The sequence below is a fragment of the Panicum virgatum genome, chromosome 4N, assembly GCF_016808335.1.
Source record: "Panicum virgatum strain AP13 chromosome 4N, P.virgatum_v5, whole genome shotgun sequence".
Lineage (NCBI taxonomy): Eukaryota > Viridiplantae > Streptophyta > Magnoliopsida > Poales > Poaceae > Panicum > Panicum virgatum.
In genome coordinates, this window is record NC_053148.1 from 1,058,309 (window position 1) to 1,074,218 (window position 15,910).

Sequence of the window (15,910 nt, forward strand, 5' to 3'; positions counted from 1 at the left end):
ATAAGCATTAGTGATGTAAGCACTTGTGTAAATGTAATCCATCCTGTGCCTTTCAGAGGGTCCAGGTCATTTGGATTCCATGCATTGCATGTGAACGAGCTAGTCTATGAAACTTCGAGTTTGCTACAGTGAGCATAAAGTGAGCCCGGGTGAGGTTTTTAACCTCACCTCACCCCCAGCCCAGGTCCTACCATGTGTGTACAACATGCAGCTCCAAGGGGAATGGTCACATGCTAGGGCTCAAGCTCAAGCTAAACCCTCCCTCCTCCCTTGGCCATTGGGGGGGTTTATTTTTCGCTTGCTGGCCGGTTGAAGCACAAGACAAAAGGACCACCCCTTGCCCCAAAAAATGCCACTCGCCCTCGCCGGCTCAATTATTACCGGCAGCTTACTACTCCTCCTACACACAATGCAACGAGAACTGTGGCTCAGCTTAGCTGGCCATCGATCGAAAACGTGTCTCACTTGCATTATTAGTGCTAATACAGCTTACTGCAACTGTGGCACACTAGTACAGTGAGCACCTCTTTTCCCCTGTCCTGCAGTCTCTCACTCGCATGCATCCTGGTTCCTGTGATGAGAAGGACCCGGACCAGCTCACCCACGACCCAACAGCCAAAGCGTTGGTTTGGCTGGAGAGAGATAGAATGGAACGGTTCCATTCCAGATTTTAGAGATAGGATGGCTCTATACTATATGTTTATATTTGGTTAGAGAGATGGAACGATTCTATTTCTGAGGTACGAGCATGGAACTGCTACTAGTCCGTTAACTCCCGTTATGTGGGGCCCGCATCTTAGCCGCACTATCCTCTTCTTCCTCTCTCTCCCCCTGATTCCCTCTTCTTCCTCCCTCCCTCTCTCGCCGATTCCCTGCGCCGCCGTGCTTGCTCCCTCGTGCTGCCGGACTCGCGCCCTCGCGCCACTGCCCTCCACCCGCGGCGCCGCCGGACCCCGCGCCCTGGCCCACGCTTCGCCTCCGCCCCATGCTCCGCTCGCGCCGCCCGCACTCCTCCTCGGCCGCACTCCACCGCGCTAGTCCTGGCCGCGCTCCGCCGGCAGCCACGCTCCGCTCGCGCTCCGTCGGCGTCGGTGGCCTTGCTCTGCCCGGCCCGAGCTCCGCTGGTGGCCTCGCTCCGCCCGCGCAGCCCGAGCTCCGACGGCGGACGCGCTCCGCCCGAGCTCGCGGGGAGCAAAGGTCCGCCGCGCCGACGCCGTCGAGATCCTGCGCCCTCGGTCCGCCGCGGAGTTCGTCTGCCCTCGCTCCGCCCCGAGCTCCGGTGGAGCTCTGCTCCAACCGCTCCCGCTCGAGCTCCACCCCTCCCTCTCCTCCGAGCTCCGGTCGAGCTCCGCCTCTGCCCCGCCGAGCTCCGCCCCCTCCGCTTCCGCCCGAGCGCCGCCGGAGCTCCACCCCTGCTTCGTGCGCGAGCACCGCCTGGGCTCCGCCCGAGCGCCGCCCCTGCTCTGCGCCGAGCGTCGACTGCCACGCTCCGCCCCCGCGTTGTGCCTTGTCGTGTCAGAGCGTCACGGGCTCACAGCGAGAGACGTCGTCCAATTGGAGCCGCTCGGTCCGCCCAATTTTGCCGGACGCAGCCATCCCGCATCAACAGCGAATATTCGCTCTTTGGGATGACTCCGCTCTCACGCTCATGAACCAAACACAGGAGGGAACCGTTCCGTCCCACTCGACTCCCAAACCAAACACACCCAAAGTAACCAGCATAATAGTGCGCTCAATTCACCGTGTTCGGCAGGCTGGAGTTGGAGGCTGGAGCCGGAGTGATATGAGAGAAAAATACTGTTACCTGGCTGGTGGCTGGAGGCTGGAGCCTGGAGCTGGAGTGATGTGAGAGAGAAATACTGTAAGGGCTGGAGGCTGGAGACCAGCCGAACGCAGTGAATGCAGGTTGAAGCAGGCGAAGAAGCCTCTTGGCTTGCTCAAAGACTGAAAGCATGCAGGCAGGACACACTGGAAAACGATGTTTACAGCAAGCCTGTGTGTGTTCACTTGTGTGATGAGAGAGCCGGGAGGGTCCAAGAAGAACTTTGGTGTTCCCTTCTCACGGTGCTGCCCTTTACAGGGAAACCATCTTGGATTCCAACGGGGCGAGGAGGGAGAGCAGAAATGAGAGAGTTGCGCAATGATGCCGGCATGCCGCGGCAGCCCAGCAAGCAAGCCCTAGCGCGCCTTTCTCTTTCCCGGGCGGCCCTTTTGACTTGGAAGCTGGAGGGATTGGATTGCAAAAACCTCGCCTTTGGCCCTGGCCCCCTCGAGAAGTATCATTATTTGCACAAAAGGGCCCCCTCCCTCAGCTTTTGCACCGCTAATGATACGCATGCAGGCCGAGACAGCTGGTGGTGCTGTTCCCCAGGACCCCCAAAGCATCCCATTAATGGCTTGTTTTCTTCAAAGAAATCAAATGCAAAAACAACTCAACGCATCGCAACGATCGTCTGCTCTCTCTCTCTCTGCAGCTGTCCTCTGCATGCATTCAGGACTCAGCACTAGTCGTACCAGTAGAACTGTATGTACTATTTTAAAAATTCATTTTTTTTCTCTCACTTGTAGTAGCTAATTGGTTAAGACAGGTTGCCACTATGTGGCTGCTAGCGAGCAGGTAATGTACAACAGCATGTGGGAGTGAGGAGTTTGCTTCCTGGGCTTAGGTTTGATCGTTGGACAAGAGAATATTGCAGAGCTTCCTCTGCAGGAGGAGGACGACGACGACTTCCTCTCTCTTTTTTTCACCCATCTCTCTCTTTGTGCGTTGTGAGCGTGCAGCTCACAGCTCAGGGTCGGTCGGTCACTCCAGTTCCCAGCTCGACATTTTCAGTTGGGCAGGCATTACATTTACATGTTGGCCGCGATGATGGCTGCTAGCTCATGCGGCACGCATCCGTGTCTCGCTGGAACCAACCCAACCAGCAATTCGTGCGACAAAAAAGATCAATCGAAACAACCTTATTGCCAGCATAAACTACATGCACAGTTGCATATTAAAAACAAATGAAAACAGAAGCTCAAATTTAAATCCAAGAGGAGTCACGTACAACGGCCGTGTACGTGTACAATCTGACGATGCACTTGAGCGATCTCAACGGCTGTTTTTGTACCGACGGTGCAGCCGCAGCTAGCATACGATCTCAGAGGCAGGTCCGGACCAGTTGGACTGCACCTCGATCGAGCACGCGTACAAAATAATGTTCCGTAGAGATGCGAGTAGGCCGGACAATACTGGAGGAAGATACGGCCACGGAGCAGGAACGAGTAGCCCCTCCCACCCGAGTCCAAGAGGCAAGCTGCAATGGCCCGGTCAAGTTTGTCCCTTTCCAACGGCCACAACTGGCAAGAGACGTTCGACAGAGGGGGCAGGATTTTCTCCGCATCTTGTATATCCGTAGGATCGTCCCATTTTATACTATATTTATAAATGTTTTGAACTTTGTACTAACCTGCAATGTGGCCAAGTAGTACTTTTGTAGAGTACACTTGAGACAATGATCAGGTCAGGTGCAACAGCTGTGGTGATTGGGACGCATGCGAAGAGCGAGCGAGCTGCTACACGTTGCAGCATTGCAACGTCCGCAGCAGCGGTTGTGGTTGCATGTCTGCCTCAGGGTTCAAAATTTCGGTGAAATTTCGGCGAAATTTCGGTATTTTTTTCGTTTTCGGTAGTTACCGGGAAGTAGAATTTCGGTAAATTTCGTTTCAAAATTCAAAAATTCAAAAAAAATTTGTAAAAAAATATGTAAAAAATATGATAAAAAACTAGGTGTTTTTCTAAGCAAATAGGACTAGAACACACTCAAATCTAAGATCATTTGCTAGGCTAAAATTAACATTTGAAACCGTAATTTGAATGACTCGTCATTTCATGTGCAAAAATTTGTTTTCTCCCCTCGACTTCAACTAAACTTTGGTTTATCATGATATTGGTGAGGTACCTATTCAATTTCATATGCATACCTACAACTAGGATGATGATCCATCGGCCGGCCCGGGTGGACTATACTCTCATCAGTAGACTAGTAGATCTGGTCTCCTCGTGCTGTTCAATTAGGCTCGTCGTCAATCTTGCTTCGCTTTTGCCTTTTGCATCTGCTTTTATATTATCATCTAGCAGCTCTTTTCTTTTGTATGTAGCGGTGAGATCGAATGAGATGGCAGCTAAAGCTCTCTGTCTGCTGTAGTCTATTATTGTTAACCAGGCCCTCGATCTGGCTCTTCTTCTAGCTTTGTAGCCGGTAACTGTGGAGACTTGGGAGTTTTTTTTTGAAGTTGTGGCCATTGCTGATACGTGTTAAATTCCATTGGTAATTCTTCTCCATTGGCAACTGCAGATTAAGTCAGTTGTGGCCTTTGATCTGCCCCCACTTCGTGGAAGAAAGCTTTGCATTGCAATAGTAGGTCGGTGACTGTAACCTTATTCCAGTGAATTTCCTCTGACGTCATTCCAGTCCCGAGGATAAGAAGAGAAGGTCAAATTCTTGCATCCACAGCATGCATGTGACCAAAATCTTAGGCCACAAGAGAATTGTCACCATCTATAGAGCAGGGAAAAACTTTCCGTTGGAAAACTGCCGGAAAACACACCTTTCAAAATGCTTTAACAATTCTCTATACAAATTGAATCAAACAAAAAATTCAAACACTGTCACATGAATTGATAACCAATTCAAATCATGTTTGTCCTGGATTTAAAACAACTTTCAATTGGATCAACTAATGTCCCTAAAAATTTATAGGAATATCCGCCATAACAAGAATAATAAAAGTCCAGTTGAGGCCTAAGAGAGAAAATGAAAGTTGTCACATGAAATGACAAGACTTTTAATTGGTAGTTTTTGAAATAATTAAATAACTTTCAAACCATTGCTCAAATGAAAAAGTTCCTGAAACAAAAGTTGTAGATCTCGAAAAACTGAACAAAGTTGGTATTCAAAAGTTTTTCATTTGACCTCGGGAACAGTACGAAAATCACAACGGATATCATTTTCCGGTCGAAATCACCGAAATTTCGGTCGAAATCACCGAAATTTCGGTCGGAATTCACCGAAATTTCATTTTTTGAATTTAAATTCTCTTTCCGTTCGGAATTAGCGAAATTCGGCGAAATTTCGGCCGAAATTTCGTTTCCGGCAAACGGCGGGATTCGGAAAAAAAATGAAAAGGTAAACTCTGGTCTGCCTTGGAAGCTACCCCTGCTTTGGGTTGGGACGTTGGGTACGATGACGTTGTTTTAAATTGAAGGTGTCTGTCAGGCTCCCAACCCAAGTGTCGAGCAAGCAAGCAAGAATGGCATTTGGAGGAGAGGAGAGGCTCTGAATGTGAAAATGGCGTTGCTTTTGGCGACGGCGTTTGCAGTTAAAGGAAGGTAATGCCATAATGATTTTACTCCCACATTGGTTGGGGCATAATCTGGCAGCAGCCTCAGCACGGCGGGTGGGCTGACTGTACCACTGACACCCAAGGACGGCGTGTAGATGTCAACTTTCACTCTGTTCGCTGATCTCGAGCTGGTAGCTAGAATGCTGTGAGAGAAAAATATTATTGATTAGCTGGTGGCTGGAAGCTGATGCTGGAATTATGTGAGAGAAAAATACTGTTGGGCTGGAGGCTCCTGGAGCTGCCGAACAAAATGTTTTAATGTCACATTCACAGCTCCAGACATACAATACTAATGTGAATGTGTACCGCAAATGATGTCAGCTCCAGGAAACAATCTGTTTTCTCCAAGGCAGGGGAGGGGGCCGTTTAGTTCCCAAAATGAAAAATTTTGGATGTCAAATCGACTGTTTGATCAGATATCGGGAGGGTTTTTCGAACACTAATTAAAAAACTAATTTCAGAACTCATATGGTAACCGCGTGACGAATCTTTTGAGACCATTGACCGCATTATTAGCACATGTGGGTTACTGTACCACTTATGGCTAATTATACACTAATTAGGCTCAAAAGATTCGTCTCGTCGTGTACATCCAAACTGTGCATTTGATTTTATTTTTGAACTATATTTAATATTCCATGCATGTGTCCAAAGGCGAGGTAAAAAATTTTGGGTGAAAATTTTTTATAACTAAAAGGGCTCGAAATTTTTTGGTTCAAAGGTCACATCGATTGTTTGACCAGATATCGGGAGGGTTTTTCGGACACTAATTAAAAGATTAATTTCATAACTCGCTTGGAAATTGCGAGACGAATCTTTTGAGGTCTTTGGCCGCATCATTAGCACATGTGGGTTACTATAGCACTTATGGCTAATCACGTACTAATTAGACTCAAAACATTCGTCTCATCGTGTGCATCCAAACCGTGTAATTAATTTTATTGTTTAACTACATTTAATATTTCATGTATGTGTTCAAAAGGAAGACAAAAAAATTTGGGAACTAAACGACCCTAAAGGATCAAAGGTGCAAAAGCAAGGAGAAAAGGACCAAAAGAAGATCAAACGGGTATATATTTGCTAATCCACAAAGAGGTAGATATTCCCCCAACCAACCTTTTATTACCCCTTTTCCTCACCCGTAGCTTTTGGTTTGGCTACTAGTATAATTTTGTGTACGTAGACCCGGTCTCACACCAGCTTTGTTCGGCACTGTTTCCAAAATTTTTCGTGTGCTACAATAACTTCAACTGTTTGATTATTATTTAGAAATATTAAATATGAATAACTGATAAAATCCATTCCATAACTCCCGAGTGAAAACGCGAGACAAATCTAATGAACCTAATTATGTAATAATTAGACAATATTGTACTACAGTAAACAACCTCTAATGACAAATTAATTAAACTTAATAGATTCGTCTCATGATTTTTCGTCCATCCGTGTAATTAGTTTTATAACTAATCTATATTTAATACTCCTAATTAGCGCTGTAAAAATATCCAAAAATTTTTGCCCAAAATTTTTCGATAACTAAACTGGCGAGCATCTTCTCAAGCCAGGGGCAGCATGGTACTAGTATAGTAGTACCACCAGCGGAGCAGACAGGCAAATATTTTTTTTTGAGTGCTTCTCATTTGGGTACAAATTTACACCATATTCGCTGTGTTGGTGCTGGAGGCTGCTGCTGGAGTGATATGAGAGAAAAAACACTGCTGTCTAGCTGGTGACTGTTGCTGGAGTGGTGTGAGAGAAAAATACTGTTGACTGGTGCTGGAGCAGAACAGTAGAACAGAGTGGTAGTATCTGTTCATACACACGCACGCCCACTCCACACACCACACCACACACACCACCCGTGTATAAATAGTTCTACAACTACACACAGATGTAACACCGCATCCTTCACCCGTAGGCGACGGGTGCGTCACATTCTTTTTATGGCTCCATACGCGAAAGTCAGATACCAAAAATTATTTAGGAAACCAGTGTTCTCGGTGGGAAAACCCCGTCCGAGCCAGCGTTGGAACGCGGGGCGGTGGGCGCTGCAGCCAGCCGCTCCATCAACTGAGCTACCGCTCGTTCCCAGACAGGCAAATATTTTAACTCCAACGCGACGCGGGGCGGGGCTTTGGAGTTTGGAGTCGCACTCCAGCTAAGCAGGATCGGCTGCACCAGCGGCCACACGCAACACATGGGAAACAGTGTGAGAGCGTGCGGGCGCTACGCGACACGGGCACACGGCCTGGGCGCCCGGCCGGACTCCGGCGCGGCGCAGGTAGGCGGGCGACGGGCGGCAGCCAGAGCGGCGCCAGCGAGGCAGAGAGGGAGAGAACCAAAGGGGGCAGAGGCGGGTTTTAATTTCCGACCGAACCGGCCAAATCGTCGGGCTCCGGTCGGGCTCCGGTACCGGTATACCTATCCGGTTTGGCCGTTACCGGTCGGAACCGGTGGAATTCAAATTTGAATTCAAATTTCGCCGTTCAACCGGTTCATACCGGTATACCGGCCGGTTTGGCAGGTATACCGGCCGGTTTGGCCGGTATACCGGTGATTTGAGAATACCGCTATACCGGCCGGTTAGACCGGTATACCGGCCACCAGCGGGTATACCGGTGATTTAAAGAAATTTTCCGACGGTTACAAAATAGATCCCCGGTGTGAAATAAAAGGAAATTTCGGCATGAGCTATGCAAATATTAATATAAATGACCACACCAAAGCAATAATTTATAATTATGCATACAAATACAATAGTAATAAGCGTGCATACAAATACGGAGTCATACACTTATACACATGAAATAAAAGTTCAACGTAGGTATGGGAAGACCCCCATTTGTGATGCGGTTTGGTATTCAGCGGTGGACATCAAAGCGATACCTTGCACTCTAAGTAGGTCAGCCTTATAGTGTTGCCAAGTTTGGTCCGTCCACGCCGATGTTGTTTGCCATTCTTGAACTAACATAGTGTAAAAATGGGGGTCTTCCCATTCGTACACCCATCTCGTCGGTGGTTGCATGCTGATGTCAGGAATGGAGTAGTGAAAAGAGTGACTGGAATCGTTGTAGGAGGAAGAAGAGTACTGTGGAGTGTCGTTGTTCGTCGGTCCACCTGTTCTCCTCTGCGATTGCGATGCTCCATGGTCGGTGTCCTGAGTAGCATGTGTGAACTGAGTCTCCCCTGCAATCAACCATATATCATAATTAGTAATCAATACTCATAATCTGAAATATGTGTGCATTTATATATGCAATGTATACCTGTAAAATGAACACCACGAGCACCACCACCACCACTAGCAGCACCACCAGCACCAATACCAGTACCACCAGCACCACCACCAGCATCAGCACCGTCACTATCATTATCATCATCGGCCGAGCTACTATCCTTGGACTCTTGATACGGAGGACTACGCTCACCTTCGCCATCATCAGTCTCGGTGTCGCTGCTCACTGGTTTTGCTGTTCCTTTGCCTTTTGGATGTTTCGGGTGACCCTTCGTAGGCCCCTTCTGCAACTTCCTCTTCCCTAGGTGAGTGTCACCCACATAGTTCCTCAACCGTGTCGATGATATATTTCAATGCATCCTACCACTCCATACTTGCAAAACTTGCATGAGTAAATCTACCATCTTCGGTATTCGCCCATTTGCTGTGTTGGAACTCAGTAGATTGGGGAGGGAGGACGAGGGGGCGGCTCCGCGCGGCGAGGGAGGAGGGAGGAGGGGGTGGCGCGTGTCCGCTGCAACGTGCTGCTGCGCGCCGGTTCGCCACCCGGCCGCAGCGGACCTCGAGCGGCAGCAGCTCGCCGCCGCCGCCGGGGAGAGAGGTAGGGGGGATGGCCGTGGGAGCAGAGCAGGGGAGGGCTCGCAGGGGACAGAGAAAGAGAGGAGGGGGAGAGGGGAGAAAGATGAAGTGTGGGACCCGCTTGTCATTGACTATAGAAGAAGTGGATTTGAGTATGAAATGGAGGTGACTAGGATATAGAGGATGAGATATAAAGTATGACGAGTGTAGGAGAAATTGGGATAGAGGAGAGAATTTCGATAATTAGACAAGAATATTCCTTATAGTGGAGGATTTTAGAGGATGACAGCTGTGGCCAGCCTCACACAGCTTTCCATGCAGGGAGCGCATCCAGTCCAGGGAAGAGAGAGAGGGGGCGGGCGGGCGGAGGACGAGGGAATATTAAAGAGAAAAGTCCATTTGACCCCCCTGAACTTATCACCGAGTCTGAAGAACCCCCCTTAACTCCAAAACCAGATATTATGCACCCCCAACTCGTGAAAACCAAACAAATAACCCCCCTGCAACAGTTCAAAGTGGTTTTTGGGTGGTTTTGCTACTATGGCATGCGGGCCCCACATGTCAGCCTTTTCCCTCTCTCACTTACATATGGGGTCCATATGTCATCACCTACCTCGCTCTCCCTACCGCCACATGGCGCGCACCCGCGCTGCCCGCTCGCGGCCGGCCGTGCCGCGTCACTGCTGCCCTCGCCGCGCGCGCACGAGGGGGAGGCGGCGAGCCTCACCACGGCTTGGACGGGCAGAGAGAGGCGGCGGAAGGGGTGGCGCAACGGAGGGAGGCGGCGCCAGGCGGAGGAGCACGCCGGGAAGAGCCTGGAAACAGTCGGGTGAGGGCCCGAACAGCTCAAGAGAAGGGAGGATGAGCTCCCAGCGCAAGGAATCGAAGGCAGGCTCACTAGAGAAGGAGAATCGACGCCGGCAAGGAGCTTGGGGCAGCTGCAATGGTGGAGGGGGAAAATGGGGGCTAGGACCGGCGTGGCGCAGGCCGAGCTCCGACGGGCGTGGTGGTGGGAGCTTGCGGCGGCGACCGAGTTCAACATGAGCCTGCGGCGGTGGCCCCACTCGCGGCCTCGCGAGAGCTCCCCGTGGCAGCCGACCTTCACGGGAGCCCGCGACGCTTCTCGCGGGAGCTCCCCGCAGCGGTCCAGCTCAGCGAGAGCCAGGGCGTGGTGCGGCCGGCCGCGAGTGGGCAACGCGCGCGGCGAGTGGAGCAGCGGCGCGGCCGGGTAGCGCGGGCGCGTGGCGTGGAGTTGGTGGCGGCGGGGAGAGCGAGGTAGGTGATGACATGTGGACCCCACATGTAAGTGAGAGAGGGAAAAGGCTGACATGTGGGGCCCGCATGCCACAGTAGCAAAACCACCCCAAAAACCACTTTGAACTGTTGCAGGGGGGTTATTTGTCTGGTTTTCACGAGTTGGGGGTGCATAATATCTGGTTTTGGAGTTAAGGGGGGTTTTTCAGACTCGGTGATAAGTTCAGGGGGTCAAATGGACTTTTCTCAATATTAAATGGCCAGCCGGCTGTAACACCTCCGGTATTTAGCACTGTTTAAACATGCCATTAACATCAAATGACATAGTAAACCCTATTTTGGTAATTACTTAAAAGCCGAGTTCCGTTTAAATACACCAAAAAGTCAACTCCCGCACCTTTGCTCAAATGAACTTTTGCCCAAAACAAAAGTTGTAGAGTTTGACAAGATAAACAACTTTCGTGCTCAAAGTTTTTCAAGTTACAACATGAAATTTGGAGTTAACCCCGAAAAACAAGCGGCACCATTAAACTTGAATTCAAATTTTAAACTTCCAAATCATCGCTCAAATGAAGTTTTGCCTGAAAGGAAAGTTGTAGGAAATTTAATTTTGAACAACTTTCGTGTTCAAAATTTTTCGAGTTTCTTTTGAAAATCTTGAGTTTGGGCTAAGTCAAATGGTTGACCTTGGTTTTTCTCTCTCTGCTCCCTTTTTCTCTCTCCTCTCTCTCCCTCGCTGCCCCTCCCCACTCTGCACGTGCCCGGATGCCGCTCGCTGCCGCCCGCCCGCACGGCACCCTCGCCACCAGAGCTCGCAGCGCCTGCCGCCGCGCCATTACTGCCCCGCCGCCCGGCCACGCCACCACGCTCCCGTCCCCGTCGTTGACCCCGCGCCGCGTTCGAGTGCTCGCCTGCCCTCACTGTGCCATGCTCGAGTGCTGGCACTCCGCAACGACGGCGAAGCGACGAGCCGCCGCCCACGCCAGTGCGCCCGCCCTTAACTCCTCCCCTGCCGAGCTCCCCTCTGCAGCCCTCTCCTCCCCATTTTGCTTCGCCACCTCGCGTTCCCGCTCCTCCCCTCCCCGTTCCATCCCAAACCGAGCTCCCCCTCCGCTCCCCGCGCCCTAGAACGCCGCCGCCCACGCCATTGCCGCCGCCGAGCACCCCCTCACCGCGGAGCCCCCTTCCCCGCCCTTCCTCGCCTCCAATGGACCCCCTATTTAGCTTCTACTCGCCTCTGTGAAGCTCCCAGGCCCGCTCGCCTCCGCCCCGAACCGCCGGAGCGCCGCCGCTCGCTATAGCCGCCACCGCCGCTCCCTGTTCGCCGTGGCCGGCCCTCTACCAGTCACCCCGACCCCGATTCGACCCACCACGGGGTAGCTCTCGGTCCCCTCTCCCTTTCCCCCCTCTCCCCCACCTCCGGCGAGCTCCCTCGCCGGGAAACGGGCCGCCGCCGCCTCCCCTGTCTCCTACCTCCGGCCAGGGATCCCGACGCGATTAGTTTTAGTTTTCCAGGGGGTTTTGTGAAAGTTCCAGGGGCCCCTTTGCGAATATGTGTTTGTGTTTTCTAATTTTTCTAGAGAACTTGTAAAATCGATGTAAATTCGTAGAAAAATCGGAAAAATTCAAACTCAACTGTTCTGGGATCTTTGCAAAGAGATCTACAACTTTTTCTACATGCACTTTTTCATTTGCTCAATAGTTTTTACTTCATTTTAAATGCAAAGAAAATGTACTTTATATTAGATCTCAAGTTACAAGCATGAGTTGTTAGCCATTTTTGGTCAGTGGGGTACATGTTAGATGTATAACCTTGTGTAAAAGTTTCGTGGACAGTTGACATGCCTAGCTATCAGTTTATTTAAATCTTGATGTATGCCTAGTATAAATAGTTTTGTTTTTCCAAGTTGTTCCACCTTGAACCACAAGCTGAAACTTTTTCAGTGCCTCTGAGTTGTTACCTGGATGCTCTAGAAAAATGTAGGGCCTTTTACCAAAAGCAGAACATGCTCAAGTGTTTTGTGCTGTGATTAAATGCACTAAACTAAGAAAAATAGTTCCTCTACCTAGAAAAATCTGATGTTTTTATAAGAGCTGCTATTTTAGTACTGTATCTTGCTGGAAAATTTTTGACCTCTTAAACTCATTAGAACTACCTGTGGAAATTAATTTTCTTTAAGGCAGTTGTACTTTGCTCTATTTTTCATGCCCTGTACAATGCTTGTTTAATTGTGAAAAATATATGGCAAGCTCATATTTAGGTAGGCAACACTCAGTTAAAACTTCATTACCATTACTTGCATAATTTGACTTGTAAAATTCATTTTTGTTTCTAGCAGTAGCTGTTTGTTTTATTTTTCATGGTTAATAGGCTGCATGAATTAGGCTGAAAATTTCACAGTAGGCAAGTTACTCATATATGTACCTTGCATAAAAATTTCAAACCCAGAATCTCTGTATAACTTTAATTATGATAAGGACATGCTTAACCTAGTAATAAATGAGAAAAATCATTTCTTTTGCTGCATAGGGAGAAAAGGTAAAATCCACCCTAGTTACTTTGTGAAGTCAGATATAACGATTATTACTCTATAAATGATTGCCCAAAATGATGTAACAGAATATTTTGCAAATCATCTTGAGTTGCGTTGGATTACAACTCTATAGTGAAGAATTGAATAAATCGTTATCACTAAAGTAACTCACGCTTATGCATTTCATATAGATTCGACTACTCTCCCTGACGGTACGTACGAGTTGGTGCCGGAGTCCGAGAGTGAGTAGCGTGAAGCTCAAGTTAATCTAACTGAAATCACTGAAGACTTGAACCAGCGTTCAGAAGAGCCCAAGGCTAGCTCCGCTCAGGAAGACAAGCCCCGGAGCATGTCCTACCTATTCTAAATTTATGCAACTATTTATATTCCTATTTATTTGTGCATTTAAGTTGCAGGAATTGTTTGGAACCTTAGTTGCATGATCCTAGGTACCTATGCTTGAAAACTAGTATGTGTAGGTCGCTAGTTGGCTATGCTAATGGTTCCGTAGAAGTCAAGTGATTTCCTGTCACTCGCGAGCTCATAGGAGTTGAATGAGTACTACGCACTGCAATATAAGGTTTACGGGCGGGGTTGTTGTACTCATGATACCCCGTCTGTTTAGTGAAAATGGATAAGGCCGCGGTGTGTGGTAGTGGTGGTTAAGCGTTTGAACGTACTACCACATGCCGAGAATATGGTAATCGGTAAGCTTAAGTACCTGATGGAACCGGCCGTGGAACATACTCCCCACTGTCTGGTCTATGGTCACGCACGGGTGCAGGGCACCCTAGGGCGGTGGGCCTGTTTCATGCCCGGGGAAAAAGGGGAAAAGTCGCGTGGGTGATTGCATTCCCCATGCGTGTGTTTAGGTCTGCCTGGTCAGGTTAACAAATTCGATTCGAATCGTCCGTCTCTCACGGATATTGAGACTGCTTAACCCTTTTGCCACATAGAGTAAGAAGTGGAACAATGATGATGAGAAATATGATTGAATGATGAAAAATAATTGTTTCTCACCATGTATGCTTTAGGGTAGATGCTAATGTAGAATGGTTAATCAGACTAGAACTTGAAAGCTAAAATCGGAAAATAAAGACTTACTCTTTATTGCTTTTCGGCAAAGACAAACCCCTCAAGCCAAAGGCCTTGCATGTCTAGTTAGAGGGTTAGTTATATCCTAGTCGGGTAAGCCTTGCTGAGTATTAGTATACTCAGCCTTGCTTGTGGCTCAATTTTGTTTCAGGTGATACTTTTGAGGACATGATTGCTAGTTTGACTTGGCCGTGTACTCTGCCTCCTGGTTGGTCGGTGGAGTGGGATACGACCCCGGCCAACGATGACAATGCCGAGTGATGTCATGTATAGGCTTCATCATGACATCCTGTATCGTTGTTTAGAACTCGTTTTATTTCCGCTGCAGTGAACTCTGAACTACTTCATTTTGAACTTCAAGTACCTTTCGGAGATTTCGAACTTGGTTTGTAATAATTAAGTTAAGACTCGGTAATATATTGTAACTATGAATTGTTGTACTATCTGGACTCACCTTCGTGTGGGTTACATGTAAGCTTTGGGTTCGATCGACGCTCATGTGGATTCTTCGGGACTTTACCCGACAGCACTGCCGAATTACTCCGTTTGAAGTGCGTGTTAGCCAGGATTATCTTTAAGATGATGGTTAGCGCATTTGAGCCGGATTAATTAGGGCGGTACTGCCACACCGGCCGGCCGTTGGGCTCACCCCGGCTCCCCACTCCCGTCGGCTGCCCTGGCTAGGACCAGAGAGGCCGCGTCCGCCCAGGGTTTAATTTACCGACCGATCCGGTCAAACCGGCGGGGTCCGGTACCGGTATACCGGACCGGTTTGGCCGGAAATCGGTGGAAACCGGTCAAATTCAAATTCAAGTTCAAAATTGCATGTTCAACCGGTTCCGACCGGATTACCAGTCGGTTTGACTGGTAACCGGTTAAATTCAAATTTTTTTAGTTTAAATTCAAATGCCAGCAAAGTATACTAAATAAATATTTGTATAACATATTTTAGACTAAATAAACCCTCCAACCCTCTTTTGTATTACTTTTACATTGTATTTGTATATTTTTATATGCACATTTTTTTGTTTAACTTCAAATCCTCGCAAACTATACTAAATGAACGAATTTTTGAGAAAATTTGACACCATTAAATTCGTCACACCTTGAAGTATTTTTAGGAATTTTTTGAATTTAAATTTGAATTTTGAATTTAGACCGGTTTGATACCGGCCCAAACCGAAACCGGGCCGGACACCGGGACCGGTTCGCACCGGTTTGGTGAACCCTGGTCCGCCATGAGCGGCCGGCACCCGGATGGATCAGTGCGTGGTATCGCCGCCGCCGACGTCCCTAGCCTCCCTGTAGGACGGCGTTGCAGCTACTCGTACACATGCGTAGGAATAGGGTAGGTTGTACGAGTAGTAACACTACACTATTGCTGGTAACAACACAACACTTGGGCGCCACAATGGTAAAGGCTGGGACAACAGGTCTCGCCATGGACTCATCTGATGGGGGGGGGGGGGGGGGGGTGGCGGGTGCAACATGCGTACGAGCACCTGTACCGCGTACACTGTGCGGTGGAAGTACGTAACCAGAACGGCTTGGTTTGGATTGGAGCAGCAAAATGGTAGGAGTATCTCCGTTCTGTTCTGGCCCAGAGCCCGGCTGGGGGCCTGGGGCTGGGATGCTCTCCAAGCCTTCCACTCCAAAGGAAGAGCAGCGAGCTCTGCTTGGAGTTTCCTCCCGGGTCCGGCCGGGCTCGCCTGATCGAGACCACCACCACCACCTCGAGCAATGTAAAAAGGTCAAGGCTGCTGGCTGCGAGGGAGGAAGAGCAAAGACGGCCGGGCCGGGCCGGACCGGCCCCCCACTGGATTTT